The sequence below is a fragment of the Panthera pardus genome, unplaced genomic scaffold, assembly GCF_024362965.1.
Source record: "Panthera pardus isolate Hobbes unplaced genomic scaffold, ASM2436296v1 HiC_scaffold_21, whole genome shotgun sequence".
Taxonomy (NCBI): domain Eukaryota; kingdom Metazoa; phylum Chordata; class Mammalia; order Carnivora; family Felidae; genus Panthera; species Panthera pardus.
In genome coordinates this window covers 29996429-30003422 of record NW_026526777.1, presented here as the reverse complement: position 1 = coordinate 30003422, position 6994 = coordinate 29996429, and the positions used below count along the sequence as shown (strand labels likewise).

At 42.6% G+C, this 6994-nt stretch overlaps 1 long non-coding RNA gene across 1 annotated transcript in view; it reads right to left on the bottom strand.

The window, feature by feature from the left end:
- Window positions 1-533: 533 nt before the first annotated feature.
- The window catches only part of LOC109255976 (uncharacterized), a 32948-nt gene continuing 26487 nt past the window's right edge, over window positions 534-6994 (bottom strand). The window contains exons 3-4 of the long non-coding RNA XR_002075454.2: window positions 1032-1555; window positions 534-810 (exon numbers count right to left, since the gene is read on the bottom strand). This is a non-coding gene — a long non-coding RNA (uncharacterized LOC109255976). The remainder of the gene's footprint in view (window positions 811-1031; window positions 1556-6994) is intronic.

Here is a 6994-nt window from a genome sequence, read left to right as displayed (position 1 = left end):
TTTAGGAGTAGATTCCTTAATGCCTCTTACCCATTTAGCCCATCCCCCTCCTTATAAAATATTTTTCTTAAGTATGAGTCCCCACCCCCAGACCCTTATGCATTTTCAAAATGCAAATGGTTTGGCCCCACTAAGACTTAATGAATAAAAATCTCTAGGAGTAATACCTGGGTAGATGTCCTTGATAAAAATACTGGAGTTGCTTGTTAGCTTTGTCATTCCTATACTAAGAACCAATGTTTAGGGGTACTTGGGTGGCTCAGTAGGTTAAGCATCTGACTTCGGCTCAGGTCATGATCTCACAGCTTGTGGGTTCAAACCCCATGTCGGGCTCTGTGCTGACAGCTCAGAACCTGGAGCTGCTTCGGATTCTGTGTCTCCCTCTCTCTCTCTGCCTCTCTCCAGCTCGTGCTCTTTCTTTCTTTCTCTCTCTCTCTCAAAAATAAATAAATGTTAAAAAAAACTTTTTTTTTACCCATGTTAAAAAAAACATGTTACCCAAGAACCCATGTTAAAAAAAACAAAACCCACAATGTTAAAAACCTAGGCTCCATTGCATAATATGTAAAAGTTTATTAGCACTTCTTTCTGAGACTGTACTCATGTGTCTCTCTCCGCAACATCAACCTTGAACCTCTGGAGACAGGGAATTTTGGATGATTCTTCTTCCTATGGCAATGACTGATGTGTAAGTAGTGCACCCTCTGTGTTGGTGGGATGGGTGGACGCTTGCATGCAAGAATGATAGACACCGTTCACCTTGCTCCTTATTTCTGCCACTGTTTTGTGGCCCAAATCTAGCACACGTATCTGGAAAATACAGGCAGACCTTAGAGATATTGCAGTTTGTTTCTAGACCACTACAATAAAGCAAATATTGCAAATAAAGTGAGCCAAATATATATTTTTGGTTTCCTGGTGCATATAAAACTATATTTACACTATGTTGTGGTTTATTAAGTGAACAATAACGTTATGTCTAAAACAGTGTACAACCTTAATTAAAAAATACTTCGGTAAAAAACACTAACCATCATCTGAGCCTTGGGAGACTCATAATCTTTTTGTTGATGGAGGGCCTTGCCTCAATGCTGATGGCAACTGACTGATCTGGGTGCAGGTTGCTGAAGGTTGGTGTCGCCGTGGTAGTGTCTTCAGATAAGACAACAGTAAAGTTTGCCACAGTGATTGACTCCCCCCTTCCTGAATGATTTATCTGTGAAATGTAGAAATTATTGCATTTCACCCACAGTTTAACTTCTTTCAAAGTTCCTGCTTTATCAACTAAGTCCATGTAAATTCTGAATCCTTTGTGGCCATTTCAACAATCTTTATAGCATCTTCACCAGGAGTAGATTCCATCTCAAAAACTACTTTCTTTTGCTCGTTCTTAAGAAACAACTCCTCATCCATTCAAGTTTTATCATGAGATCACGACAATTCAGTCCCATCTTCCAGTTCCGCTGCGATATTCCACTTCTCTTGCTAATATTCACATCTGTTGTTACTTCCCCCACTGAAGTCTTGAACCGTCGATTTGTAAAAAACACAGTATCTGCAAAACACAACCAAGCAAAGCACCATAAAACTAGGTATGCCTGTAATCACGTCAGGCAGCTAAAATTGTAACCCGACCAAAACAGAAAACAATTTTAGAAATACGAAACAATTCTAGTAGGTAGATATTCTGCATAGAAACGACAATGAGGCATACAGATATGGAGCGGCTTCATGCACAAGATATTTTTTAAATGCAAACCAAACTTTTCTGTAGCTTTTGATCCATACCTGGCACTTGTCCAATATGATCAGGCTTTTGGCCATTATCCTTAATTAATTCAATTCTACATTAAATTCAATATTCTTCAATAACTCCCTTTTCCAAAAATGCGTTTGAGGTATTGATGTTAACATTTTATTAATAGCTCTGCAATATTTGCATTCTGTGTGACACTAATATCAAGGATCCAAAAATAAGATAAACTGGAACTCAATTTTTCCTAGGCATGCTTCAACGCAATTTGTATATGTGGCCAATAAATTATCCAAAAATCCAGATTTTTATTAAGTGCCTAGTATCTCTCAGATACTGTGGAAATTATGTACTCGGTGACCAGGGAGGTGTTTGTAAAAATGACCACGAATTCTCTTCTTGGAGTGGGATACTGCACTTCCCATCAAAAGGTAGAGTCGACCTTCCTATCCCTTGCATCGTAGATGGTCCTGTGACTTGTGAAAAAAAATGTGATACAAGCGGTGGCTTTAATTCCCCAGCGAGGGTTTCCTCTCCTGCTGTATCTGGGGCCCTAACACCACCGTGTGGATGAGCCTGAGCCAGCCTGCTGGAGAAGAAACATGGAGACACATCAAGGCTCTCTGGCCAATTGCGAGACCTATCAGCAAGGCCTTCCTTAGTTATTTGGTCACCATCTAACTCATTGGCTGACTCTAGCCGTTCGGCCAGCCCAGAAGAAGTCAGCTGAGCTGCCCAGACCAGAATCGCCTGACCACAGAATCACGGACTAAACACATGGTTGTTGTAGGCGCTAAACTGGGGGTGGAGGAGGTTACTAGCAGAAGCTATCTGACTAAAACAGGCAATGGTTTTACAGTTCGGAACACTAGAGTCAAATGAATTCTCATTTAGGGACTTTTTTTGAAAGCGTATTTATTTATTTTGAGAGAAAGCGCAAGTGGGGGAGGAGCGGAGAGTGAAGAGTGAGGGAGAAAGCAAGAATCCCAAGCAGGCTCTGCATGGTCAGCGCGGAGCCACGGGCCTCGAACTCATGAACCATGAGACCATGACCTGAGCCGAAGTTGGACGCTTAACCTGCTGAGCCACCCAGGTGCCCCTTTATTCAGGGACTTTTGCGGTACATTCCTATAAAGTCAAATCTGCAAAGTCTCAATTCTATGTGCCCTATAGGACAGAAAAAAACGGTATTGGATGTGCACTGAGTGCGCAGAGGCTTTGGGGAAACACCACAGCTTATTCACCCAACGTTTGCTGAGCATCTTTGGGGTCTATGGGGATACAAAGACGATCAAATAACTCAGGCTCTGCTCTCAAAAGTCTCAGTCAAGGAAATGGAAAAACACAATAGTAATCAGAGGATTAAAATAAAATCTGATAATCTCTGTGAAGGAGTCAGGCCTGCTGGAGGCGGCCGGGAGGGTGAGGAAAGAGAAGGGAGGAAAGGCCCCCTCGCCCTACCACCGCAGTCAGATCTGAGAGATAAAAAGAGTCAGCCAGGAGAAGTGAGGGATGGGAGTTTACAGGGTCAAGAAGAAAGGAGGGAGCCAGGATCCCATTTGTTATAACTTCAAGCAGTTCCCTGGGATTGGAAACCAGAGCAAAGAAAAGGGAAAGCAGCAGACAGGAGGGGAGGGGTGCGGCAACCGAGACACGGAGAGGTCGTGCTAAGAACCTTGAATTTTATTTTGAAGGTAAAGGGGAGCCACTGAAAGTTTTTAAGGTGGGGAGATACCATGATAAGTTTTAGAAATCTGTTTGCTCAAGTTGCCAGTCGTAGGAATGGTGAGAGGAAAGTTAAGTGGAGGCAGGTAGACCGAGGTGAAAGCTGCACTACATGTCTTGGAATCGTGATGTCCGCGTGGGTGGGAGGATATAGGATGTGGACAAGGAATTGGTGCATGAAACCCGGGTAGGGTGATTAGGAACAGGTAAAAGAAAAGATCATTGTTAAGGGTGGATTAGGGACTTACGCAATGGGGAAGCTAGTTTGCAGGTAAGAGTTGGAAGCTGTGTTTGACATATTGAGCCTGGGGCATCCATGGGAACCCTGGATGGAAATGTGCGCCGTTAACATGCTGCTGGCGAGCTCAGCAGAGACGTGGAAGCTGAAGGTGCACACTTAAGGTGATGGACCCGAGACATTCCCCAAGAGCCTCTGGGGCTATGCCCCTGGGAAAGTAACCTTCCTTTCCGGTGTCTACGTCTGAAAATGAAGATATTAATCATCATGTGACAGGGACGTGGTGAAAATTACACGTCATGATGTTAAACACAATGCCTGGTACATGACAGGCATTTGACACATGTTTATTGTGAATGAGAGTCAAGAAGAGAACGTGTTCAGTGAGAAAGGGCCCAGGATGGGTGGGGAAGTGGGGAGCTCCAGTATTTAAGAAACACTAAGGAGCAAAGGATACTGAAAGAAAATAAGTAAATAAAGAGAAGAAAGTAAGAGAGCAGGCAAATAACTATTCAGAAAGCTGTTTACTAATATAAGCCTACTATCTTCCAAAGAAGGTCATACACACTGACCAATAATTCCTCCTCTGTGTATCTGTCCTAAAGTAATAATAGTTGTTGGTTTTTTGTTTTTGTTTTTGTTTTCATTAAGAACAGGGGCATCTAGGTGGCTCAGTTGGTAAAGCGTCTGACTTGATTTCAGTTCAGGTCATGATCTCACAGTTTGTGGGTTTGAGCCCTACACTGGGCTCGGTGCTAAAAGCATGAAGCCTGCTTGGGATTCTCTCTCTCTCTCTCTCTCTCTCTCTCTTCCCCTTCCCCAATTCCACTCTCTCATTCTCTCTCTCTCAAAATAAGAAAAATAATCTTAAGAAATTAAGAACAATATTTGTATAAAATGTTTGTTGTGTTTTAAAAAAACATAAAGAGGGGTGCCTGGGTGGCTCAGTCGGCTAAGTGTCCTACTTCAGCTCAGGTCATGATCTCACGGTTTGTGAGTTCGAGCTCCACTTTGGGCTGTCCACTGTGAACACAGAGCCCGCTTCAGATCCTCTAACCCCCTCTCTCTCTGCCCCTCCCACGCTCTCTCACTCTCTCTCTCTCTAAAATAATTGTTTAAAAATCTTTAAAAAAACGTAAGGAACATAAACAGAGAAGAGCTATAAAAACTGTGGTAAATTTATAGGACTTATTTTATGACAAGGGTGGTCGGTCAGAGTTGAGACAGTGATGAGGAATGACGATGTTCACGAACCAGAACAAAATATACCAACTATTAATAGAGATCAGATAATATGACTTGAGAATTTCTGGGTTTTGTTACTTCCTTCGTTCGTTACGATGAGGATGTAGTAGTCACACTCCAAAACCCCTACCTGAAAAATAAATAAATCAAAGGCAATACAGATACTTCACTCAGGGTGGCGGGGGGAAGAGTACTCACCTTGCTTCCAATGTCACTCACAATAAGACCTCTATCTTTCTATGATGGTTTCTAATGATTCTGATGATTCCTCACCATGTAATCTTCCTCCTGCCAAACTCTGCTTGTTGGATTGTTTGAGTTTTCCTACTTCCTACCCTCCTTCCTTCTGCTGGAATCCTGCCTCATAGAGACGAATGCCTGACCTCTAACTAGACAGGCCTGTTTCAAAACATACCTACCCCACCAGCCCCACCAGCCCCTGTGACCCACCTGGATCTTATCTCTAATCTCTCTTTCTAGTCAGTGACTATGGCTTTGTGCTTCCTTCAAGGCATCACTATTTCATTTCATGCTAAAAAATACCCTCGGGTCATTCTACGGACAAGTTCGGGAGTGGAAGGGAAAATCTTCAAACGCTCTAAAATCATTGCAAAATCGTGTGTGTGCGCACATATGTGCTTTTTTTTTCTTTTTTCTTTCTTTCTTTCTTTCTTTCTTTCTTTCTTTCTTTCTTTCTTTCTTTCTTTCTTTTTTTTTTGAGGGAGAGGACCCGTAACTTTCACCAGATTCTCAAATTTCCCATGACTCAAAAGACGGTAAGAAACAGCATTCAATTCTCATTTGGTCCTTTTGTTCTACCGGCTCCGCCAGGGTTTATCCAGCTTGGTGCCTCTTCCATGCCTGGTAAGGAGCCTTGCGCAAAACAGGTATTTGGTTGCTGAATTCAACCGAATGGAGTAAACACAGATGTTGGCATTTACCAAGTTGGAAGGGGGAAATTTTTTAAAAGGAAGAAGAAACAAACAAAAAGAACCCGTTAACTCCTCCAATGTAAAGATTCTATCACAACCCACACAAGCACAAAAGTGAAAGTGAAATCACTGTATTTTCTTCAAAACCTAGGGCCAGCCCGGCCTGCCAGCAAGGCTAGGATTAGAGGATCAGGAGAGGTCGTGTGCAGTCCTCAATCTGCCCCTGACTCACTTCTATTTTGAGTAATAATTCTCTCAAACTCACTATACCTCATTTCCTATTTGTGCAACACGGAAAATAATTCTTGCCCCTTATCTACCCAGTGAGGAGGTCGTCAGGAAAACAGATGACACACAGAATGCTTTCTGAACACTTCATTAGGCAGTCTCCACAAATCTTTTCATCAGAAAGCCTGTGGTTGCAAAGGCCCGCTCAGCTGTGGTGCTTGTTTTGATGTCCCGATGCTTTCTTTCAGGTCTAAAATATTTCCAAATGTGCTTGAGTTTAACATCGACGGTAGGAAAAAACTTGGGCTGGAATGCACTCTGACCACACTCCAGACCAGCATTTCTCAATTTTTAACCCATATTCCCATTTGATAAGCAGTAGAAATCCCGCTCCCTCTTTAAACTTTGTATTAGGAAAACAACGGTTGATTCTCTCCCCCCTTCTCAACATACACACTTCTATAATAAATACATCTCACAATAAAAAGGAATGAACTATTGATTTGTAACAGCATGAATGAATCTCAAAAGCGTTATGCTCAAAACCAGTGCAAAAAGAGTACATTGTGCATGATTTTATTCACATAAAATTCTGGAAAAGCACATGACTCTACATGACAGATGAGCAGTTGTCAGGGGAAGGATGGGGTAGCAGGACAGGAGGGGCTCTAGGGAACTTTGGGGGAAGGGGTGATACAGATATCCCGCATCCGGATTGTGCCGTGTTCACAATGTATGCACACGTCAAAACTTAACACATATCTGCATCCATTGTATGCGAAGCATACATCAATAAAGCTGTTTGTAAAAGCTGTATACCCCTGGCACCTGAGTGGCTCAGTCGGTTGGGTGTCTGACTCTTGATTTTGGCTC